Source organism: Vulpes vulpes, chromosome 10 (assembly GCF_048418805.1).
Source record: "Vulpes vulpes isolate BD-2025 chromosome 10, VulVul3, whole genome shotgun sequence".
NCBI lineage: Eukaryota > Metazoa > Chordata > Mammalia > Carnivora > Canidae > Vulpes > Vulpes vulpes.
The window spans coordinates 92,550,126-92,576,924 of record NC_132789.1 but is presented as its reverse complement, the minus strand read 5'-3'; the positions used below and the strand labels follow the sequence as shown (position 1 = coordinate 92,576,924).

The 26,799-nt window shown below is 34.0% G+C and overlaps 1 long non-coding RNA gene across 1 annotated transcript in view; it reads left to right on the top strand.

Moving 5' to 3' along the window:
- The first annotated feature begins 508 nt into the window (after window positions 1–508).
- Window positions 509–26,799, top strand: part of LOC112926911 (uncharacterized) — a 33,326-nt gene continuing 7,035 nt past the window's right edge. The window contains exon 1 of the long non-coding RNA XR_011995060.1: window positions 509–802. This is a non-coding gene — a long non-coding RNA (uncharacterized lncRNA). The remainder of the gene's footprint in view (window positions 803–26,799) is intronic.

The following is a 26,799-nucleotide window of genomic DNA, read 5'->3' as shown; positions in this document are numbered from 1 at the left end:
TCAGAACCAAAGCTTGGAGGTAGATTCAGGCTTGTTTGACAAACCATAGGTCCTTTAAAGAACCCAAAGACAGATGATGGGACTCCTGTTTTGTAAAACCACTAGAAGACAAGTAGAAGTTTGGGCAGATGAGGGAAGGATGAGTAAAAAGGCCTATGTTGTAGAGACTTGATGGTTTCTGGTATACGAACATGAGGTAGAATTTAGCCACAGTCCTTGAATCTATGTCTTTCAAATCCTCAATTACCAAAATGCTCTTGAGAATCTTTACTTGGAGGAGATGGTTGTGTTACATAAGATGAATTGGGTCATTAGGATCTCTGCAGCTTCATTTTGGTAACTCTTAGATAGTTTTGAGGAGCAAAACAAATGTATCTTTAGGGCAGAGAGGGAGAAATTTATGAAATTTAGCATTTCAAATGAGATCTATATGTGTGCATGTAATAACCCCAGGCAGCGACATCTCCTGGCAGCCCAGCAACCACAGACAGGAAAGAAAAGTCCATTCACATTCAGACACCAGCTCTGATTATAGATGTTAAAGACTCTCCTTTTCTTCAGACACTGCTATGGGGAATAGCCGGCCTGTTCATCAAAGGAAAACCAAGCTCCATGCTCTTTGAGGAGGTAGCTGAGAACACTGCAATCTGAAGCACTCAGAAAGAGACCCATATACCACAAGCTGAGGAATCTTCAGTTTTTCCTGCTCCATTTGATGGAATGTTTTCATCATTATTACATCATTAGATTCCACTAACTCGAGAAGCAGGCAGGGGTACAGAACATTACTCCCATTTTACAGGTGAGGAAATAAGCCAGACAATTAGCTTTCTATAGCCAATATAGCTAGTAAATTATATATCATGATTAAGAATCTAGATTTTTTTTTATTCCTAAAGTAGTGTATGCTATTTTGGTTTGGTTTGGTTTGGTTTGGTTGTTTGTTTCATTATTGAAAAAGTCTGTGATCTTGAAGAAGTTACTTTGCAACTCTATGTCTCAATTCCTATTTGGTATTATGGGCAATACAATAATACTTATAAACCCTTAGATGATGAAAAAAATCAAATAAGATTTTATGTATGTGTATGTGAGTGTGTGCGTTTGTTGGAGTGTATGATGCTTATCTTGCAATCAGTTAGCAATAATCTTCATAGTAATACTATGTAATAAAGAAACATTCATTTAGAGTACATAGAAAAATGAGTCTTCACTAAAAGTTCTGTGGCCTAATAATAGCTAACATTTACTGAGTGTTGAACATATGTCAGGGATTTTTTTCTAAAATCTTTATAATAATCAATTAATTCTTTTTATAGTTAGAACAGACTTTGAATTTAGTGCTGTTTTAATATTCACAATACAGTTGAGGAACTGAGGTAAGGAGTAGCTCATCCAAGGTAGCTTGCCCAAGATTAATGGTTCAGCTGGAAGTTAAACTGAGGTGACTTAGTCAAAGTCTGTGCATTTGACTGTTGTCTTCCTGTTTGGTATGAACATGTATACATCATTTTTTGCTAATGCATGCAGCTTAAAATAGTTAGATCAATAACCATATTTGCTTATATTTTGATCCATAGTTCTATGAGTTATTTATGTATATTTTAGAGATATAAATCTTGAAAATTATATGGACCATAATTTATATTTTAGAGCTATAAATCTTAAAATTTATGAGCCAGCATGATATTCAAGACTTCCTCTTAGCTTATAATCAAATATTAACATCTACTTATACTGTTTCATCATCCTAGTCAAAGGTACCTTCTTTAAGGTGTGGCATTATATGTAACATTATTACACCTTTTCATTTTAACATAATACCTGGTCATATTCTAGGGGTATGCTTCTCAGGTATGTAGCATTGTAATCTAGATATTTTTCCACATTAATCAATATTTTTATGAGGTAAAATCAGGTTTAAGTGGACAGCAGGAACACATTGGATTAGGAAAATTAATCACAAAAGGGCAGCTTAAAATTTAAGGACTAATTACAGAGAATATTTTTAAAATGTGTGATTATATAGTGACAATGAAAACAGCAGTTCTGTCTGGTGCCCATGGAAGTAGATTTCATTGTTTTATGTCTCTTGCTTTTTAGAACTAGCTGTTGAAATACATACTTTTCTCTAATCATAAGAATTGCTGAACACTAAAAGCACCAGGCCTGAGGCAAAGGTCCACTTCATCTTGGTATAGGAAGAGCTGTATTCCATCTCTTCCAAGAAGCTTGCATAAATCTGCCTTCCCTTTGCTTTTCTTATAAAACTGTATGACCCTTTATGAAGTTTAATAGGGGAATTCCATTTCCACCAGTGGAGGAGGAGTGTCCATCTATAGCTTGTAGATCAACAGATTTCCTCTGAAGTGAGTAGAGAGAAACAGCCAGATCAAAGTATAGGCATATGGTATATAGCTTATGGAAACAGTCCAGTTATTCTAAAGCTTCCATACTTTATGTTTTAAAAGGTGGTGATGATGATAAGGAAAAGGGGTAGGAGGATGTACAGAGATATGTTTAAGATGATTATTGAATTTAGTATGTTTATTAAATAGAAATGTTTAAGATTTGATTTTCTAATGATCCCAAATTTGATTTAGGAGCATTAGGTCATATATAAACTTTGAAAATAGCCTAGGAGTTGTTACTCCTGAAGGTTTAAAATTAAATATGAATGATCCATGATTATATGGTCAATTAATCTATGACAAAGGAGGCAAAAATATACAATGGAAAAAAAGATAGTCTCTTCGACAAATGGTGTTAGGAAAACTGGACAGCTACATGCCAAAGAATACAACTGAATCACTTTATTATACTATACACAAAAATAAACTCAAAATGGATGGAAAGATCCAAATGAGACTTGAAACCATAAAACCCCTAGAAGTAAACACAGGGTGTAATCTCTTTGACATTAGCTATAGGAATACTTTTCTAGATGTGTTTCCTTTGGCAAGGAAAGCGAAACCAAAATTAAACTATTAGGACTACACCAAAATAAAAAGCTTTTACACAGTGAAAGAAACCATCAATAAAACTAAAGACAAACCCCCAAATAGGAGAAGCCATTTGGAAATGACATATTTGTTAAGAGGTTAATATCCAAAATATATAAAGAACTTATACAACTAAACAGCAAAAGATCCCAAATAATCCAATTAAAATTGGCAGAAGACATGGATAGACATTTTTTCCCCAAGAAGACATACAGATGGACAATAGACAGGTAAAAAGATGTTGAACAGCACTCATTAGCAGGGAAATGCAAATTCACTACAATGAGATATCACTGTACATCTGTCAGAATGGCTAAACTAAAAAACACAAGAAACAATAGGAAACAATAGGTATTGTGGAGGATGTAGAGAAAAAGGGACTCTTATGCACGCACTATTGATAGGAATAAGAGCTGGTACAGCCACTGTGGAAAACAGTATGGAGGTTCCTCAAAAAAAATTAAAATGAAACTACCATATGATCCAGTAATTTCACCACTGGGTATTTATCCAAAGAAAATAAAACACTAATTTAAAAAGGCACATGCATGCCTATGTTTATTGCAGCATTATTTACAGAAGTCACAATATAGAAGCAATCCTAGTATCCATCAATAGATGAATGGATGAAGAAGGTGTGGGATGTATATACAATGGAATACTACTCAGCCATACAAAAGAATGAGATCTTGTCATTTACAACAACATGGATAGATCTAGAGGGTATAATGCTAAGTAAAACAAACTAGTCAGAGAAAGACAAAATACCATATGATTTCACTTAAATGAGGAATTTAAGAAACAAAGCAAATGAAAAATTAAAAAAAAGACACACACAAAAACAGGCTCTTAAATATAGAGAATAAATTGATGGTTATTAGAGGGGAGGAAGGGTGATATAGGTGAAAGGGGTTAAGAGTACACTTACCGTGATAAGCACTGAGTAATGTATAGACTTGAATCACTAGTACATCTGAAACTAATATAACATTATGTTAACTGTACTTGAATTAAAAATAAATGAAAATATTTTAAAAACAAAATTATATATGAATGATGCCTTCATGCCCAGCAACCTGGCAAATGGCATAGTGCTTAGGATATAATGAGCAATGTCAACTCTTTTTATAGGGAAAAGTTCTTTCTGTGAATTCAATTAATAGTCTCTTGTTTACGTATGATATGGCCTGACACAGAGTCTCCAAATTCTTATTCTTTGCCTCTTAAATGATTAAATAAACTGCTATCCCCACCGATCCTTTGGAACCAAGTGCTTATTAACCAAACTTTGGTCAAACTTCTCTCCATGCCCCAGGTCCCAAGTTTTTGGGCTACCCTCAGCCTGAGCCACCACACAGCCCTTCTTCAGAGCCCACCATAGTCTAGGCTGACCTCAGGGTAAAACATTCATTTTTTAAAATATTTATTTTTTTTAAGTAATCTCCACATTCAACATGGGTCTAGAACTCACAACTGATCAAGAGTCACATGCTGTACTGACTGAGCTAGCCAGGTTCCCCCTGTGTAAAGCATTCTTTACTCCGTCTTATACAAGTCCTTCATCCAACTTGCCCATGTTTTGTTTTTTTCTAGCCTTTTTTTCACTGTAAGGGAAATGCCCTTTTTGACTTACCCTAGGATGTTTGCTTATCTATGGTGAGCACTTTCTATCGTAATAGTGCCTTTCCTTACTTTACAACCATCCTTTTGAATAACGTCTCTACTAAGTCTGAATTTGTTCTTTGACGTTTATTTGATGATTACTTCCAAAAACTATGCTTAGAGGCCAGCAGTTATTTATTTTATTTTTTAAAGAAAAAAATCTTAATTTGCTACAACTTAATATAAAGGGCTTTATGAGAACATTTACGGTTTGTTAAATTCCTCGTTTTTCAGCCTGACAAGACTGTTTAAAAAGTGAATTAGATGAATGTTTTAATGTACTGCAGTCATTTCCTTAGCTTTTAGCTAATGACCTCATCTGGACAAAGCAGATATTTCCATTTCTTATCAGTAATAATTAGAAATATAACTAGTGTAGTCTCATGCCCCCTGAAAACTCTCCAGGAGACTTCAATGACTTCAAAGGAGATAACTTTGTGGAAGTGATAAGCAATGGAATAAAGAAATTTAAAAGTAATGGCTTTGATTCCATAGGAACATGATTGTTTTTAGAGTTCCTTTAATGTATAAACCCTTGGAGAATTATAAGCAATGCCAAAAAAGAAATGGGCCCTCTATAGGAAGAAAAGTAGATCTTTCCAATTCAAAATAAAAAACACAGCCACAAACACAAACAACAAACAAAAAACCCCACAAAGCTAACACAACTACATTATAAATCTATAGTGTAGTAGGTATATAAAACTCAAATGTTATTTTAGCTCATAGTTTTGTTTTCCTATATATCTAAACCTTTCATAAAACATTCTACGTAGACTTAAAGCTATCCTGTGAGATTTCATTTCCAATCTTTCCCCTGCTTGTGAAAGTATAGATAGGAGAGCCACCTAAATAAAAATTAAAATATCAATAAATAAACTTTAAGGGGCTTGGCTTCTCTTATGCTAATCAGCACAGACTATAAGAGAATATTGTTTTATCATTTTAAAATACTTTAAAGTGCATTTTGGTTATCACACCTATAATTGCAACGGGTCTTGTCGTAGTGCTTCTCTCGTCAGTTTGACCCCAGGCCTCCTGAATCAGAAACTTTTTTGGTGTGTTCCAATGATCCATATTTTCAACAACCTTCACAGATTGTTCTCCCCCACTCAGTGCACCACAGATAGAGCATCATAGCATCAATAGAATATTAGAGATACAAAGAAACATGCAGTCCACCTTGCATAGAATCTGATGAAATGTATTGATCTTCTCTCCAAAACAAGGCACACAGGAAGCTATACGTCATTTTACAAAAAAATTCTGGGACATTCAGAAATGTCTTCAAGACAGAGGCCAAAATATATTTTATTAACAAAAGATTTTTGTTCCCAAGTTAAAAGCACCTAGTTTATTCTATCCAATATTGATTCTATAGATGAGGAAACTAGCCAAGAGTGTTAATATTTTGACTAAGGTCAAACAGATGGACTACTTACATTTTCAGTTTTCAACAATTTAAAAGTCAAATTTAACTGGGTTCTAGGCAGACAAAGTGATTTTCAAATAATTTATTCTAAGATAACTTTTTTCTCTAATGTATATGTAAAAATCACAGTTGGTAAATTGTTAACTTGAGAATAAACTAACTTCTGCCTAGATATCATTCTATTTATAGAGCTTCCTACTACTGATTTGAAGGCATTAACAGGAATTCTTCTAGTTAATTCCATTTTAGTCTCAATACAAAATTCATTGACTTGTATTGATGGAACGTATTGAGTGTGGTAAAAATGAACCTATCATGTTAAATTCAGTTTTCTGCTATTAGAAAGCAAAAATGGAAATTATAATTCCAAGCATTTCTTTATAATTATACTTTTTCTGTCCTATCATCTTCAGATAACTATTCCTCTAATTTTTCTCTCTTTATGTAATTCATTTTATGAAAAGCATTTGTACTTTAAGAGACATATTGATAAATATCCTCCTGGTCATGTTAATGAAACTTAGTTCTAAAACTCTAGAAGGAAGAAAGAATGTAATGACTTGTTTAAATGAGGAGAATGTATGAACAGATGTGGAATAATTTTCAAAGGAGAAAGGTCAATGTGAGGCACATCAATGAATTATAGAAAGCACTAGATAGTTTCTAATGAAGGGAGAAATAGGGGGACAGAGGGGGTAAACTGGACAAACAGAATACAGAACAAAGTAGACATTTCAATCTTGTACCACAGTTTCTTCCATCATCATTTGGTTGGGAGATCCTCATATGCCTGCACTTTCCCTTAAATTACTTTAAATTATGTTCCAAATTTAAATTATGCTAAATATTGGTAGTAGCTGTGTACACCTGTGCTTCACTGTTGGATGTTCCTGCTCTGATGTACTTTATAAGCATTTACAGCTTTAATGAGGCCGTTTATTTGTAATTGGTCCCTATAGGAATCTGCTGCTGTATTTCATCCAATTTGAGTTATTTTCAGTTATTCTCTGGAGATATCATTTGAAATAATATCTTATGTTGCTTACAATTCAAAGAAAGATATAAGACATTTGTAAATGATAGATAAATGCCTGTACTATAATCCTGCCCTCACAGTTTCACAGTTAGTATTTCCCATACCACTACTATATACCTTAACTGGCCATTTCTGAAACAAAAGAGAGAGCATCAGCTCTAAGTCAAGAACATCTAAATTAATAACTTTTCGCTTTAACTTCCTTGACATTTGCTCTTGGCCAAGTCCAATTTCTCTGCATCTCAGTTTAGTTATCTGTTAAATGGAAAGAAGTTAGACCTTCTCACGACTCTGACAAAGACACAAGGAGATAAAGAGGTTAACAGAGCTTTGTGTTTAGGAAATGGACATGCATTTTCTGAAATCTGAGCATATTTGGGTTTTTCAAAGGTTTTCAAAGTTTCTTACCTTTTTCTTAAAGGCATGGAAATTCTTGTTAAGCCAAATCAAAGCTATGGACTCTGATTTCTGTAGTCTTTGTCTTTCTCTTTTATGTTCCCACTGATGACTGTTAGTTCCTTTGGGCCAATGACCAGATTTTCATCTGTGTTTGTTCTGTAATGAGATGTTCTGTAATGTAGTTCTCTCAATTGGTTATTTTGATTCTTGACTTCCTCAGCTCTTCCTTTTCAGATAACTATTTTTAATCTTATTTTTGTGGTCTTTGATTTTTGAATTTGTGTTCTATTTTTCTTGTTTACATTTTCCGTTGATCATTTCATTATGTTTTCTTTTAAAATGAACTCCTTATTTTGTTTCCTTCTTTTGGTTTACTACATTTCTTTCTTTCTTTCTTTCTTTTATCTCTCTTTACCACCAATTTTCCCATTTTTTTCTTATTAGTTATGGTTTTCTTGGCAGATACCAGATTGCTGTGCTGTACCACTTGTCATTTGCTCAAATTCAGTGTGGTCAGCTCTCCCATTTTCTCTATCTTTAAAGCAATTTTTCTTACATCAGGTAACTCCCTACTTATCCAGGACTGTTTGTCTTCCCTCTAAGCTCCCATTAGAAGGGTATTTTATTCTGCATTTGTAGTTTGAGCACATGGAAGAATTTCAGTTTGGTCTTCTTTTCTTCTAAGATCCTGGCAAATATTCTCTAACAAGATTTAAGATATCTATTTTTATAACTTTGGGTTTCTTACCATTACCACATTTCTGCAAGGAACACTGGAAAATGTCAAAATTTTACACTTTTCTTACTTCTGCAGAAATCCTGTGTCTCATGCAAATCTTCATTCACTTCTTTCCAATGTCAACTGTAATAATGAGAATTCTCACAATTGTGCCCCCCTGTCAGTCATATTCTTTCTTGGTATTAATTTTGAGAGTTCTTGTGTGTGTGTGTGTGCGTGTGTGTGTGTGTTTTGAACATGGTATGGAGTCTGAGTCAAGGTACCAGAATCTTTATTTCTTTTTGGAATGAGGTGGCATCAGTTCCTTCTGGGTTACTACTGTGAATTCCTCTCTTTTATAAGATTTGTGGCTTCATATTCATTTTATTAGGCATTGGGGGCAATAATTCTATGACTTGAGTTTCTTCCACCAACTTTCTTACGCTTCAGTATATTTCCTATCCTTTTGTTTTTAAACTCAGTGATGACAGGAATGAAATTTGTATTCCTCTTATAACTTCTCTGATGGAATTCCGTAGCTTCCCCTGACCCTACAGAGACATATCTAGTTATAAAAACAAGAAAAGTTAGCATTGTGCCTGTAAGTTTTTTGTTGATGTATTCAATCATTTCATACTCCCTTTCTAAGCACCTTGGTAGTATATTCCACAAAGGATGTAGTTCTGATATTGGTGGGCATCTGGTAAAGAATACACTTTGGTATCATGAGATATAAACTAGGTGAAAACTGAATGCAAAGATAAAGAAATGAGAAGAATATGTTCTTCTTTACAATTGGGAAAGATGAATTATTAGGACCTCATCTCAGATAGAAGAGAAACTAAGCTTGTCAGTAAATTGAACATTTTTTTTCATTTATTAATCTGATTTACTTGGAAACAAAATAATCTGGGTTAAATATGTAAAAACAACACGGACAGTTTAGAAAGGGGGATCTTTTGGCATTTCGAAACTATTCCACTCCATATTTGGTTTACAGTATCATTTAAGGTCAAATGAGCCAAGCTCTCTAATATTCAAAGTAAATGGTAAAAGAAAATTGTCAATATCCCAGCATGGAATGGCACCTAGGTATGGTGCTTGTATTTACCCTTCAGACATGATTAGATACCTTGACTGCATTCTTTGCAATCTATATCTTCTTTGGATTTACTAAGAAATGTTGGTTCCATAAGAGAAGTCATTTCTTTGAAACCAAACCTCCATGCAGGTATTTTTTAAGTGTCAGATTGACAAGTGCTATAAGACAATAAACTTCTCATCTATTATACATTCTCGCCCTTCTCTGCATAACAATAGATTGATGTGATGAAAGGAGGGGCTGAATAATAGATCCGGAGCAGATGTGTTTAACATTGTTCTCTGAAGAATAACTCTGTAGTTAAGAATAACACTTTACTTTCCAAAAATATGATTGGGGAGGACCAGTATTTTACCCAGAGGACAGTCAAGAAGCAAGGATGATTCTCAAGTGATTTTTTTGTACTTAGAGGAATCCTTTAATACTCTTTACCAAATCCACTTAATGATAAGATCCCTGTAGCAACACTTCATCGTGTGAAGTATTTCAACTTTAGATTTTTTTTTAACATACTATAATGCATACATGGAGTGCTGTTCATGTCTGTGGGTGATAGCTGAATATAAAGGCTATCTCCATGGTAGATAATAATATTTATGACAGGAAGAAGATTGAAAAAGGAAACATATTTTAACAATACTTTTAAGTATCCAAAATACCGAAGAAAAATGCTTTGGAAGATTTTTTTTGTCCTTTTCCAGATTTCACTCTGCTTTTCAGCCAATTTCTTACATGCAGACATGAAACCTTTACTAACCTTTCTTTTACTCTAAACATTATACTTATATATACCTATATATATATCCTATTTATATAATTAATTATGGAAATATTTTTCTATACAATGAAAAAATGTATTTCATTATACTTTCAAGGAAAAGAGGACTTACGAGAATAATTTTGTGGTATATTTGAAGAAAAGGCACATTAAGAAAGGATAATTCACTAGTTCTTTGGACTATTTTTCTTGTGCAAGGCTAGAGGCTATTTGAATGGACATATATTCATTTGAATCAACTATTTTTCTGCAAGAGGAAGATGGATGCAGGATATTTGTCAGTGGCCTAAGGAAATGTCACAGATGTGCTCCTCCCTTTTTACTCCCTTAAGGAAATGGACCTTTAGAATTAGGATTCATAAGATACTATGCCTATATCTCCTTCTTTTCTCCACTTTCTGCACAGCTTCAAGAAATAGGCATCTATCTATCATCTATCTATCTATCTATCATCTATCTATCTATCTATCTATCTATCTATCTATCTATCATCTATCATCTATCTATCATGTATCTATCTACATCTATCTACATCTATCACCTTCTTCTATCTATTATCCATCTATCTATCCATCTACTTGTAATGATAATCTGGAAACCATATGTTTAAAGTCTTTGCCTTGATATCGATGTAGTTTGCAAATACTGCTCAGATTTTGTTATCAGCAGTATCTTTAATTTGTTTTCTTGGGCATTCTATTATTATTCTAAGTGGAGAGTTTTCATTATGTTGAGTGATCTAGGGTCTCATGTTTTACATTAGCATCAGAAGTTCATTATGTGAATAGAGTCAAAAGCAAATTAATTCTAATGGCATAGAAATGAGAAAAGTTTGGAAGTTGAAGGTAGTACAAATAAGAAAGGTATATATTCTGGAAAAAGTAATTTCTAATTTATATTCTCTCATATATATCTCTATCTATATATCTGAGACCATCCTGTTTAATCTTTTAAAACTTTATTATCATTTGTTCTTTAATTGTTAACAACATATAAAATACTTATTGTGTGCCGGGCACTGTTCTAAATAGTTTACAATTGACACCCACATAATCCTTATAACAATCAGATGACATTGTATGCACATAGTTTATGAAGGAACCAAACTTCGAAAGAAAGAATAAAGAATGAGGAGAATGAAACGAGAAAGAGAGAAAACAAAAATAAAAGTCAATTATTGAATGTTGATCATTGTGGGCTTTGGACGCCTGACTCCACCAGGTCCTTCTGAGGAGCTATGTAATGGTCTGCCTGAGGAATGAAATAGAGGATTTTTCTATCAGCTCCATGCCTTGAGATTTGGTCCTTAGAGTGTAGATACACCACACCCATGTGACATTTGTATATGAATGTCAAGTGTCCTTTTCGAGTGTCCCATGCCTCTGCAACAGAAAAGTCCTAACATACATATATATAGTCCTGTACGTATGGTACATACTTGACTTTAGTCACCACGAGTGTGAAGTAGATTAAATAAGTCAATCGGAGAAGGACAAACAGTGTATGTTCTCATTCATTTGGGGAATATAAATAATAGTGAAAGGGAATATAAAGGAAGGGAAAAGAAATGTTGGGAAATATCAGGAAGGGAGACAGAACATAAAGACTCCTAACTTGGGGAAACGAACTAGGGGTGGTGGAAGGGGGGAGGAGGGCGGGTGTTGGAGGGGAATGGGTGACGGGCACTGAGGTGGACACCTGACGGGATGAGCACTGGGTGTTTTTCTGTATGTTGGTAAATTGAAAACCAATAAAAATTAATTAAAAAAAAAGAAACTGGAAAAAATAAAGAATATAAAATGGATGACAAGTTTAGGCACTTGAAAAAAAAAAATCCTGCTTGGAATTGTTCACCGTAGCCATGGTTGTAGTCAGAGAATATATGTCAGTACAAAAGTAATATTCATATGGTCCATTTTAGCCTCACTTGGATCCACTCACAGTATGTGTAAGTCCCTTGGCAAGAATTTCATACTTATGCTTATTATTGGAACAAGCTATTGTCCTTGCTGTGGTAGCCAACTTCCTCTTCCACTACCTTTCATTCTGTATTTTCTTCATATTTGGATATCACATAAGCTGGGCTGATGTTTGCCTGTTTGGTTGACCCATACCTCAGCACAAGTGTTTTGAGGCATTGGGAATCTTGCATTTACTTGCAATTCATCACTTACTATTAGGATGGGGCATGGGAGTATCAAAAATGTCTTAGTGGATCCCTGAATTCTAGACCTACTATTTCCTATCTCCTGTAGCAGAATTCCTAGCTCCTTATCATAATAAGGGTTAATTATCTACCTTCTAATGTAATAACTCTGTTTTCTTCATCTTTTTGCTCTCCTGGCAAAAGAACTCTAAAATGATCAACCAAGTTATAGCTGACTGACTCTTTCTAGGTAATGCACTATATTGTACGATGTAGAACCCAAGTAATTCTTGCTTTTCCATAAAATGATTTCCTCAGTCTAAGTAACATATCCATAGATAAAGAATTCTCTGGTGCTGGAGCTAGCAGTGCTCCTGAAGCCAGAAAAGAGAAATCTAAATTAGTAGGTATTGATTCAAGAAGATGAATCACTGTCTCTTCCATTGTGGTGGAAGTTCAACATAATCCACTTGCTACTAAGTGACGGGCCTGAGAGATTTTGCCATATTGAGAGTTCAGTGTCAGTCTCTGAGGCTAGCAAGTTAAGCATTTGGTAGTGACAATATGACAGTGACAATATCACTAAATTGACTCTAGTGAGATGGAGCCCATGTTGTTAATCCCATGTTTAACCACCATCCCTGCCACCATGGTCATTCCATTTATGTTCCTTTCTCTCATGCAGTGGAATTGTTGAGGACATAGGCTACTGATGACCTTAGGCTAAGTCATCCCATCTACTCGGCTAATGTGTTTCCCCTGTGTTGGATGCTCTATGGCTGGGACAATATCAGACATATAAATCTTCATACTTCATCTTCCATAGGTTCATCCATATGTCTCTTGCCCAGATTTTTTTTTATTCCTGATCTTCTAATATTTACCTCTGAAGCCATTTACCATTGTCTAGAATTCTGTGTGTATGCAAGTCTTAAGATACTTCTCTCTCCAAACAAATCAGCCAATCGAATGTACTCCCTGCAGCTTCCCCAATGATAGGACTTCTGTTATTCTTTTAGACCATGCATAAGTAGCACTGTCCTGTAAAAGAAATCCATTTGTAATTTACCTCTACATCCTGAAGCTGTAAATACATCTTCAAATGAAGTTTTCTCTCTTCTATAAGAAAATGGTAGGAATGGCTCTCCCAAGAGATCATGAGTATGAGCTGAGTGGCTTGCTTCAGTGTAAGAAAGACATGTGATGTGAGAACTGGCCACTTGATCATCTAACTTACTTGTGCCCTTTAACCTTTCTTATATCTTATAGACCCCAGGTGTGATCCTGAACATACTATTTTCATTGTATCATGGATGGATAGCACCACTCAACTACATGACTTGGTGAATCTGACAATAGCTGACTCAAGATGAGCAGTACTAGTCGCAGAATTATCTATTCTCTCATGATAAGGGACATTAGCATGCCGGCCTCCTGTCACAGAATGATGACCTTCACCACAGCCCTAGGCCTCTGCAATAATACTTGATAATTTCCAGAGATTCCACACAACACCCTTATCCACCAGAGATACATCTAACATCATCAGATCTGCTGGGTCATATGACTTGGATAGCTGGGTAGAAATCTCTATAGCCTAGGACCTGCTACATAGTTTTGTCTTGCCCTTGGCCTCAAAACTGACAACACTTCAAATGCTCTGACAATAGGTTGGAGAATCTTCCTCCAGCTTAAAATGTATTGCTTCAAAACTCCAAAGACACCTAGCAAGTGCTATACCACTTAGTGACTTATTGATAGGGGAAGAAGTTGTAGCAACTTGTTATTTTTGCCTGAGATGGGAAATCCTGGCTTGCCATAGACCAGTATATTCCTAAAAAAATTTTACATATATAACAGCTCCTGAATCTGCATATTTTCCCTTTTATTTCCAACATGCCTGTTTTTAAAAAGTATTCAGAATATTTGCTACTTCCTGTTCAATTTTGCATAATGCTATAAAATGATAGACAAATATGGCCTTTGGAAGAATGTTAATTGCTAGAGACTACATTTAAGTAGTTGGATATTTATCTCCTATACCATTTAATATATAATAGAATATTATTTTACTTAAAAAATTAAGTTTTACTTAAAAACTTGTATTTTTTTTATAATTAGATGATTCTTTCCCCAATGAATTATAAATTCCTTGAGTGCAAAAAAGCATATGTAATTTATTCTTTTTTATAGCCACAAATATCTTACAACATCTTGCTTAGAGTTGAAGTAAAGATGAGTTGATTTGAATAAAAACTAATGATTATGAAGGTAATAATTGAAATATATAACCCGAGGAAGTGTTAAATCGCATTAAGGAAAAATAGGATAGTACCTGCAGCAAAAGTGAGAAAAAATGAGGAATTAGAAAACCAAATATTTTTAATGTGCCTGTTATGTGTTGACCACCTGTGCTTTATCTAGGATAGGGTCAGCAATGTGATGTTCTTGTTTAAGAAGCAAACACCATTAATGAGATTCAGAAATAAACCTAGAATATTTAGACACGACTGTCTTCATTCCCTGATAATTTTCTGTTAGCACTAGAAAAATACAAGACGTCATTTTCAAGTGTATTTTTAGCCAATTATATGGCTTTACCATGGAAACACATAATTGAATTAAATATTTTTTTAAAATAAGGAAAATAAGCATCCTGGATTATTTTCACATAAACTATTCAGTATTTCCTCTCTTTCAACAGCTACTGCAGTTATTAAAAGACCAACTTCATTTCCATTACTATGTGCTAAAGAAATCCTTTCCTACAATCCCAATTCATATTCTGGGATTGGAACACATTACTTCTAAGCATCACATCAGAGCATCTATTTAAAGTGAGGGACCAATCATGTCATTGGATCAGAATAGGTCTAGTCTTGGGATGCCTGGTTGGTTCAGCAGTTGAGCATCTGCCTTTGGCTCAGGGCACGATCCAGGATGGAGTCCCACATCGGGGTCCCTACATGGAGCCTGCTTCTCCCTCTGCGTATGTCTCTGCCACTCTCTCTCTGTCTCTCATGAATAAGTAAATAAAATCTTAAAAAAAAAAAAAGAATAAGTCTTGTCTTTTCTCTGGAGGAAAATTGCTAGAAGGAATGAAGACATAAACACTGATTAATAATATTTTGTTTTTTATAAATTTAATTTATAAAATTTAAAATTTTAATTCTCCAAATACTTCCAGCACGTATGTTTAAATAATATTAAAAATGTAAACCAAGTAAGACAAATACATTTTCTTCTAACTGAATGGCAAAACTGATGCAGCATTCCCTTAGGTTTTTCCCATTATATTTTTTCACACATACACATACATTATATATATAGTTTTTGACCTTTGAGTCCAGCTAGTTTTTATGAATTTCAGGTTATCTTTGAACATATTACTTTTTGATTACTGTTTGTCCTTGCTTTCCTTTGCTTGGGTGTCCTGTTATTCTTATCAACTACTATCCAATTGACATATAGCAACTTCAGGCAACCACCAAATTTGAAGGCAATAATAATCTTCTCATCCTCTTCTTCATCAGCTCCTCTTTGAGGTTCCTTAATAGTGATTTTTTCTTTGGTCATTTGACTTTATGTTTTTTGGCTTCCCCCATAACTGTGTAAGGTACAGTTATTATAATACATTTCTTATTCCATAGCACTCATGTTGGTTCTAATTCCTTGAGTGACAGCAGTAATACAAGTACCTTCTTACTTTGCCTTTCAAGTCTCTCAGTCTCGTTTTTCATAGATATCCATTTGTCTCGTGTGATGCATGTAATTTATCCAATTCTTTCTTGGAATTTATTAATTCTGTGCTATTAGACAATCCACAGTTTTTCTTGTATTCACTTTTCACTTTCTTTTTAATGTTAGAAATGGGTTTTTTGCTCTTCCTCCAAGTTATCTTTTCTAATATATTTTGTCTCGTTTTATGTTCCTTCTTTTAGACCTTTAATAATTTTGGATATACCATTGTATAATGTCTTTCAGACGGTCAACTATTTTCTGAAGCTTTCTGGAGGATTTCAGTCTGTTCTTTATTGTGTCTATTGACACTCCTTTGTTGTAAAAACCTTGTACATTTTGTAATTTTGAAATGTAAACTCTTAGTCATGGATCTTCTTTAGTAGAAATCATTTTAGACTTGAGATGAGATTATGCTCTTTTACAGTGTGGTTTTTATTTCCTTTTTGTCAACCACCCAATGATTACACTGGTAAGGAAAATAATTTTGTATTATTATTATTGTCATTATTAAATTTTAATGTATAGAATGCTAAAGTAGTTTAAAATCTAACTGTGATGCTTCTAGTTAGAGGAAACCCTTACTCCCTAAACTCAATATGCACCTTGATTCATTATCATACACTGGGAAGAACTTTCACTGTACATACTGACTAGCATCCTCACTAAATTTTATCAAGACTTAAATTTTTTTGTATAAGCATTTGAATAAATTGTTATTTTGTCATTCATGGACTATATAATTCAATAATGAGAAGGAAAATGTTTTTGCTATTAGATTATTATTAGCTGATTTTATATGATTTAACTATTAATCTGCATTAAATTCTCACTATAAGTACAATTTTATAAAATATAAGGACTTTTAACATTTTGATATATATACTGTTATATTTCATAACATTTTAAAATTTTTATTTATTCATAAGAAATATATACATTAAAGGCAGAGACATAAGAAGAGGATGAAGCAGGCTTCCTGTGGGGAGCTTGAAGTAGGACTCAATCCCAGGACCTCGGAGTCAAGGATCACACCCTTAGCCAAAGGCAAATGCTCAACCACTAAGCCACCCAGGTGTCCCTGTATAGTGTTATATTTTTATTTTAATGCATTTTGTTTATTATGCTCTGGCACATTTTTGTTAGAACATGAATCCTTTTGTACTTGAGCTTAGTATGTTAGTCTTGATAAGTTACTTAATATTTCTGAGAAATTACCACTTAGGAATAATACAAATACAGAAAATTCAAATACAGAAAACTAATTGATTTGGGGCTTAAATGCTAATGAAATTTGTGCCTGAATAATTATATTTAATGAAGCAGAGACTTCATAAACCAAACACATTACAGCCCAAAGAAAAATCTTAATTTACAATAAATTCGCTTATTATTTTTTCAAAAAAATTGTTGATTGCTTAACATGTGTCAGGTAGTGAGCTGGGAATTCACTGGTGAACAAAATATATTTCTTGCCAGCACACAAGTGAAAAAGGTAGGAGCTAAAAATATGACACAAAACATGTAAAATTACAACTGGTAAGTTTAAAATAAAATAAACACAGGATCTATGAAAGTATATGGTAGAGAGATAACAACCTAATCTGTGGATTCATAGAGAGCTTCCCTGAGGAAATAATGCTGCAGGTGATATTTAAAGTAGATATTTAGGGAAAAATGGGAGGTGTGGGGAGGGTGAGATTTTGAGGGTGAAACATCATGTACAATTGACATTCAGTTATAGGCCATAAAGAAAAAGGGCAAGGCAGCTAAAACCTGCTGAGATTGAGACCAGGATGCATGGTGAGATTTAGAAATAGGTGAGGAATGTACCATGCAGGTTTTTGAGGCTATCATGAGAATAGTGGTTAGTTTTTAAGCATTGGGAGCCATAGTAAGGCTTATGGGTGTTCATGGGGGAAGGAGAGTTTTAGGAAGTCTTCTACTTTAAAGTGATTAATCTTTTCATTGGTGGTGTCCAATTTTCTGTTAATCTCATCTCAAATATTTTTACTTTAGATATTTTATTTTTTATCATTAGTTGTTCAGTTGAGTCTTTTAAGAAAATTATCTTTCATGTCCTTCCTTATTATCCTAATTTTTTCTTCTACTTTCTTGATCATATGGAGTAGATTTACAATAGCTTTTTTTAGCTTCATTATCTTCTAGGCATACTATATATACATTGTTTCTGACTCTGTTTTCATTGATTGTTTTTTACTCCTCATTAAGAACCTTATGCCTACTTTTTATATGCCTGATAATTCATTAAATGTGAGACATTGTGGATTTTACTTTGTTGGTTCCTGGATGGACTTGTTCAAGGTAACCAAGTTAAGGGCATATAAATATATGTATTAAATAATTTAAGTTTTTTATTTTTAAAAAATATGTATGTTCCTTTGGAGAAAAGTTCTCTGTTGAGGCTTAAATGTATGTCAAATAGTAAACAATGAAAATACAAACAATGATATATACTACATCTGACATACTATCATTGAGTTGGGCCCAAAATAGATGAAAAGCACAAAAACTTTCTAAGTGCCCACATATTTTTGTATGGTAAAGTATTTGATTCTTTTCTCAGGTCAATTGGGAAATTCAAATTTGGAAGTACAAGGAGCTCTGGTGCCAAAATTATTCTCTTTTTCTTATTAAACTGTATACTTCTTGAGGAAGTGATTATGTCATAGAAAAAACTACTTTTTTATTAGAAAGGTATATACATTCTTAAATTATAAATACTTAAGAATTTTCATTAGCATATTCCTAGTATGAAATAGAATATGAATGATGTTTTAACCTATAAGACATCCTTTTTCAGATGATATATTTTTAAAATAAATCTAAACCACACATAATAAACCATTCTTCTGACAAATTTATTTTTAAAGCAATAATCCTGTCAAAAGCACACAGTTCTTTTGACCAGAGGTTATGTGTCCATTGCAGCAACTTTTCAAATGAAACATAATTTTCAGGATAAGAGTGTTTAAAGACAAGCACACAGACCTTATTGTTAATATATCTTTTTTCAGTGTACAGAATAATATAATGTATCTTCTACCAAACTTTGTCAAATATTAACTTCAATTTCATGTGTATGTATCCATAAACTCAATAAAGTGTCCTTTTGAGATTTTTAACTGAATGCTGCCATAATACATATCTTCTTTTAGCAATTTGCTTTGTTTTCTTTATACATTTTTCCCCTAAGTACTTTTGATATATACCATTCCATATCATTCATTTAAAGTTCAAAATAGGGACCCCTGGGTGGCTCAGCAGTTGAGCGTCTGCCTTTGGCTCAGGGTGTGATCCTGGGAACTGGAATCGAGTCCCATAGCAGGCTCCCTATCTGGAGCCTGCTTCTCCCTCTGCCTATGTTTCTGCCTCTCTCTCTCTGTTTCTATCATGAATAAATAAAAAATATTTTTACAAAATAAAGTTCAAAATAGTCTCACCATATATTACCATTCTCTGTCCTTGAACTTCACAGAACTGAAATCTCGCAGTATATACTACTCTGTGTCTAGCCTCCTGCACTCAAGTTTCTGATTATGCGATTCAGTCATTGTTGCATGTAGTGGTAGTTCTTATTGATATGACTGGTTAAGAATTACAGTGTGCTAGTATGCAGATTTGGGGGTTTCCTTCCACAGTCCCCTATGCAGTACGTTCATTACTGTGTCCTTCACTTTTCATCTGCTTTGCCTCCCAAAGTCTGACTTCTGTCTTCCCTTCCAAGTGAGATCATAGTCATCTTGGGTTCTAGACTCCTGCAGGAAGAACCTGGGAATGGCCTCAGAAAAGACAGGGTTAAGCAGATTTCACCAGCTGTGCTGCTTCTCTTTTTTCAAAGATAGTAGTCTTTTTGATACTTTATTTTTCCATTTCCTTCAGATGATTTTCTTTTATTTTGTCTCTTTGATAATTATTTTTGCCAAGAAAGTTATTCTGATACCAGCTATTTTATCATACTTGAATTGAAGAAAATCCTTTGTGTATAAATTCTTTGTGTTTTTACATGTATTTTGGGGAAATTTATTTCTTTTCCTTTCAGATATTTTTTTTATCTTCCTAAGGAAATGTAATCTATGTAGTAAAAAAGGCATTTTAGTATTTTTTATGGTAATTTTTTTAAAAAAAATTGCTATTTTATTTTAAATCTATGATTGACCTGGAATTGATTTTTGTATACATTTTCTATTTGGACGTATTTTTTCTCATATAGATAAACAGTTGTTTGAGCAAACTATTAAATAATTCATAGAACTACTTATTTATACAATTAAGCTTAAATATGCACAGAAACTATTATGCATTTAATAGAGTAAGCCTTTTTAAATATTTACTTGGATTACGTTTGTTCAGATGCCTATTATACCAGGCACTGTGCATACTATGGCAGAGAGTACAACTGCGTTTTGGGGATGGATTATGCTAATTCAGAACACTCAGATACTAAAACAATGTTATGACTAAGTTTCACTATTTAATCCAAAAGTCACTTTAGCTATATTTTTACAATGCCTCTGTATTAGGATTCTCCAGAGAAACAGAACCAATAGGGAGATTTCTCTCTTTCTGTGTCTCTGTCTGTCCCTGTCTTTCTCTCAATCTCTCTCTCTCTCTCTCTACCTATCTATCTACTGATTTATTACAAAGAATTGGCTCATGTGATTATAGAGGTATTCCAAGATCTGTCAGCAAGTAGAGATCCAAGAGAGCCAATGGTTTAGTTCCAGTCCAGATCCAAAGGCCTTAGACCCAGGAAAGCCAATCGTGTAGTTCCCATTAGAAGGCTTGCAAGCTCAAGACCTAAGAACTATTGTCTTAGTTTGAGATTAAGGTGGATAAAAAGCCAATATATTCATTTGAAGGCAATCAGACAGAAAGAATTCTCTCTTATTCAAAGGAAGGTCAGACTTTTTGTCCTGTTCAGGCTTCCAATGCATTGGATAAAGCTTATCCAAACGGGTCTCATTGTAAAGAGTAGAGAAAAATCTGCTTTACTCAGTCTACCAATTTAAATGTTAATCTGATTCAAAAACACTTTTACAGAAACACCCAGAGTACTATTTGACCAAATATCTGGGCACCAGTTGGCTCAGTCAAATTGACACATAAAAGTAACCATCTCCAAGTACAAATGGATAACAATCAAGCATAGTAATTATTTCCTGTCCATTTTCATTTGCTAAAATAAGCAGGAAGGAGTTGTTATATAAATGTCATTCATTCATTTGAAAGCACGTTTTGAGCCCCATTAAGCTCAATCTTTGTGAAAATATTGGAAATTTACAAATTACTCTATGATATTAAAGAGAAAGTCATGGGATATGATTAAATATGACGAGGCCAGGAAGAAACTTGCAGATGGAATGTGATGGCCTGCCAGCACCTCTCAGGTAGGCAAAGAATTGATTGGAATGTTGGTATAGATCCAAGTAAAGATTTGGGTCTACATTCTAAGGAAATGAAAAGAGATTGACAGCTTTCAAACAAAGGAGTAATATATCTGATTTTCATTTTTGAAATCATTCTCTCCTCTCTGTGAAAATATATGAGATAGGGATAGGGTCAGAATTGGAGGAATGAAGTACAGTTATAAAAGACAATGGTGATCTGGACAACAGTAGAGATATAGAGAACTAACTGTATATACAAATAGAGGAAGAATTGATAAGCCCTTAGCAATTGATTGGATTTAGGGTAGGAGGAAGGCAGGTGTCAATATTGATTTTTTGGCTTTGATCTAAGGGATAGTTAAAAAAATTCTAAGGAATTAACATTTGCTGAGAGATAGAATGCTCCAGGAGAAACAGGCAAGAATGAGAGCCCAAGCAATAAGTTCTTTGGAGAAGGATTGAGGAGAGATGTGGAGAGATTCTTGATGAATGTCTACTACCAAGGGGATAAGTCTCATTCTTCTATAAATCAGATATTTATGAAAAATTAGTCTTTCAGTTCTTAAGTTATTTTATTTTGAAACCACATGCATGAGATTCTCCATTTCATATCCTCTGGTTCCATACTAGATTGAAATCCTTCCACAAAGGTCTTATTAAACTTTTGCCCTTTATTATTTGATCCATTCCCTAGGTTTACATTCTCCTTTCTCTAAGTCCATAGAAAAGGACTTGTCTCCTGTTTGGTCACTAAATCAAAATTCTGTCCGTAGAACTGAGTGTTTCCCAATTCAATTCCACATAGACTAAGAAAGACAGAGGATGTATCAGTAAGAGAATATGTGGTAAATTGTCAGCCACTTATTTCTGAAATATCAGGTCAGGTGGGGTTTAAAAAGTGTCAGGGGACATCTGGGTGGCTCAGTTGGTTGGGCAACTTACTTGATATCAGCTCATGTCATGATTTGAAGGTCCTGAGACTGAGCCCGAGGTTGGGCTCCACACTCAGGTGGAGTCTGATTGAGATTCTCTTTCTGCCTCTCTTTTGCCCTTCCCCCTCACTTTCTCTCCCTGAGATAAATAAATCTTTTTTAAAAAACTGTCTATTAAACTTAGTATTGGTGAGTTTATTTATGTTCTTAGTTTAGTCAAGCAGCAGATGTGGAAGATTTAATGGGAAGGGGATAAAAATTTAATAGAAAGTAAAGAAGATGCATCTGTAGACAAAGGAAAATGTATGTTTGACTGAAACGACAAAGAAACCAAACATCTGTTTGTAATTATTGATTAGTTTTATGTGGGGAAACAATGACCAATAATGGTGATGTGATGATCTGATACTTTGCTGATCAGTTCAAAACTCAAATTCCCTGATATTCTTTTCTCTCTCTCTTTCTCCCTTTCTCTCTCCCTTTTTAAAGTAGGCTCCACACCTAGCACGGAGCCAAATGTGAAACTTGAACTCAAGACCGAGCTAAGATCAAGAGTCAGATGCTTAACTAAGTGAGCCATCCAGGCACTCCCAATTTCCCTGAAATTCTCATTTGAACAATAAATGCACTTCTCTTATGACCACACACAATTTTATAATAAATCATTCCAATTGTATAATTAAAAGATTCACTTGGATGGTTCTTGGCATTTTCATTTTTAATTTCTTTTATATACTAATATATTTGAATTATTTCATACCTTACCTATCACATGTGCCCAATATTTTGCCATCTTCTTTGCATCCTCTGCTGTGTAAGAACATGAGAGTGGGCCTTTTTTTTATTACAATGCAAGTCCTGACAATAAGCTTTAGATTGCTGAGGGCTTCACTTCAAAGGCAGCTCTCTCCAAAAACACGTATACATCTAGAGAAAGTGGCCACTCCACCCCTGGAGTTTCCTTTGTTTTAGAGATTTCTGATTGACTTAAACAATTTCCACAGCTTGTTTTCTCTATCCTGAGTTTTAATTTTCCCTTTTATGTTTTAAATTCACCACTAAAGAATGAACCCATGAAACCCTAATCACCCTATCCTAACTCTCCAATGAAAGTAGAACCCAGGTCCACATGTTCTTTCTCTTGTTATTCTTTCTTCCTATCTTCTCTCCTTCTCTCCATCTCTCCCTCTCCCTTAAACCTTGCTGTGTGGGCCCTAGTGCTGTGTACCCTCCAGGCTTGTAACTAATAAGGGTTTTTTCTTTTCTTTTCTTTTTTGAGTCCCTTGATGGTTGTTGTTGAGGTGCATCTTGCAATCACAATAGGAACCACAAGGACAGGTCCAGCCACAACATTGGCTCAGAAAGGAAAAATAGCTGTGGTCTACTGATGGGCACAGCTGGTATTTCTAGCTAAGAGCATCACAATCCATAGACTGAGACCAGCAGAAAACAATTCTCCTATCACCTGGTTCATACTTGTTATCCTAGAATGTCCCTTAAATGCCATCATCATATTTTCATTAGGTGCTTTATATGTTGAAGTTCCTACTTAGTTGGTCACATCCTTGTGACTTTGGCTATACAATTCACTTTGAGAGTAAGTTCACTAATACCTTCTTTCAGGTGAGTACTTGGAAAAGTTAACTTTGTTGAGACTTTGCTTGTCTAAAAATGTTTTTATTCTATCTTTATATTTTATTTATAGTTTGATTGACAATGAAATTCAAGATTGAAATAATATTACTTCAGTATTTGGAAGCTTCCCTTTAGAATCTTATAGTTTCATGGAAGTCTGAAGCCATTTTGCCATTCTGAATGTTGATCCTTTGCACATAAGCATGAGTATTATGTACTCTACCTCCTTAATTTCTGAAACTTAATGAAACTTATCTTGTTTTTTCATTTCCCAAACTTTTATGTGATATGCTTCAGTATAGGTCTATTTTTGTTCACTCTGTTAGCCACCTCAAACTAGATTATCTTTTAATTACATTAAATTTTACTGAAAAGGTTTTTGGGGGTAGTTTCCTTTTCCTTCAATTATTTTTGCTGTTCCTCACTCATTTTTAATCAAAAATCAACTTTTTTCCCCAAATATTTTTACCAAGCAAAGAAGAAAGTAGGTCAAATGGCTTCTTTTTTAGGTAACTTCATTGTAACTTTGAGATTCTTATTGCAGTGAAAGAGATGGATGATGTTTGCTTTTATTACAAAATAAGCTGACATCTCTACTACTCTCTGTCCTTCCTTACCCTACAAAGGTAGAAATGGAATAGAGGATCAATCAGAAACTCTCCAGGGTATTCTACAAACAACACTGAAATGATCTTGGAACAAGTGATAAGACAGTTAAGAAAATAAGATAACCTTTTATTGTGAATTTGTTGCTAATCAGTAAAATCTGGGAGTCATACAAAAGGAACACTGGCTCTCAGCAAAACAAAACAAAACAAGACATCAATTTGAATCAATTTTTTTAACCGGATAAAATTGCCAAAGTAAATTTACTCATTCACTCAACTGCCATTGGTTAAATAAGACAGCTCATCTGATACAGTGGATAAAATAAACTATAACTTACTACTAATAAAGCCAGACCTCCTCATGAGAATGCCTTGTGTGTTTTGAAGTTAGTCCAATAAGTAAAACTAAATAATTATGAATTCAGTGCTGCTCTTGATTGAAATCTTTAATTGAATTAATTGAAGATGAATCCCCAACATTCTTTTCCAAATTATTGACAAAGCATGGTTTTAGGGTTTTGCTTTGTGACTCTTTGCCACAAAGACATAGAGTCTACTTTTCTCACACATTCCCAGGAACAGAGTATGAAGTCACTCTTGTCTCTTCTGATCAGGAGGATGAGCTACAACCTTTAAGTTGGCTCATCCAAAAGCAAATCTCATACAGAAAATTATGTTGTCCATCGATGGGTAAAAGAAGAAGATTCAAGCTTTTGGATATTCACCAAGGCTGCTTTGGAAACTGAATGTTATATATTAACATGGGATTTAGCCTAATAGTTTTTCTTTTCTTGTTTTGGATATGACAGTTTTCTCAATAGCACTGAGAAGTACATTTTATACTTTAGCTAGATCACATCATACCTGTTTAAAAAGTTTTCTAAACAAAGAGTTTCTATACAATTGTAAATCATTTAAAAGCTGACATTTTGTTTTGTGAATTCACACCAGCTAGTGTCTATCTCTATTCTTTTAGGTCATTGCAAAGCTTTATTAATTTGCTTTCACTTTGCAGTTTAAAATATTATAGATTTAGGCCAGAACTTCAAATATTTTCAGTTTAATCTTTATTACTAAAGTCACATAATATTATTTATTATGTATTTGTGTGCGTGTTTTAGTCACTTGCAACAGATATTCTTTAATATTTTTTTACCTTTTAAATTTTAATTTTTATCAAATTGGGCTTCTAATACCCTCATTTGAGTTTAATGTATTAAGAACTGCTGCTTGTATTAAGAACTGAGCTGCTTATAAAACATGCATAAAGGTAGAAATTTGTTCACAGTCAATAATTTTTATCTCTACCTCTACTTTCTGCTACTGTATTCTGGTTTAATGTTATTGTAATCCTGGAATGTGTGTCTGTGGCTCTGGCCATAATTATGATTGATAATACCCAGTATTTCCCAGAAACTGGAAAATTTGACATTAACAGATTCTGTGTTAGAGACACATAAATGAGACATTTTTGATGCAATATTTAGCAGCTGTAAGGCTATTTAAGGGAAATTTCAGTCCCATTGGTCAGTCTATAGTGTTATAAGTGTGAATAAACTAATAAATGAGGCTCAGAAATAATAAGTGAACTTATTGGTCAGAGCCCCACAAAATGTTTATAGAAAAGTGAGAACTAAAACACAATCTTTTTGACTTTCACTTATTTTATCTAATTTATATTCACCTATGTTCATTGTTATGATATGGCTCTGATCAAGTTCACATTTGTTATTGGAACTATTTGACAGTTTCTACATGATTTATACAACCAATTAGTAATTGTCAACCTCTTAAATCCCAGGCAACGTCTAAGGACTTGTCCTAATCCTAGATGCAGACTGGAGACACCTGGGCAGCATTTAAAATAATATGATCACCAGACTCTATCCTTAGAGATTCTGATTTAATTAGTTTATCATTGTGCTTATGCATTGATATTTCAAAAAATTCTCTAAGACAATCTAACATGTAGCCAGGGTTGAGAATCTCTGCTTAGTTACAACCCTGGTTTCACCGTGTACATTTTCAGACACCCAAGAGCATAAATCTAGAGTCAAAAATAAAACATCTGGGAATGGGCTTAGAATTTATTAATTTGTGCTCCTTCTCAAACAGGAATCTGCCTTATTACATGTCTGATGGCTAATCACCAAGTATTGGTAAAGTTTCCCTACTATTATATTTCTGACAACTCCAAACT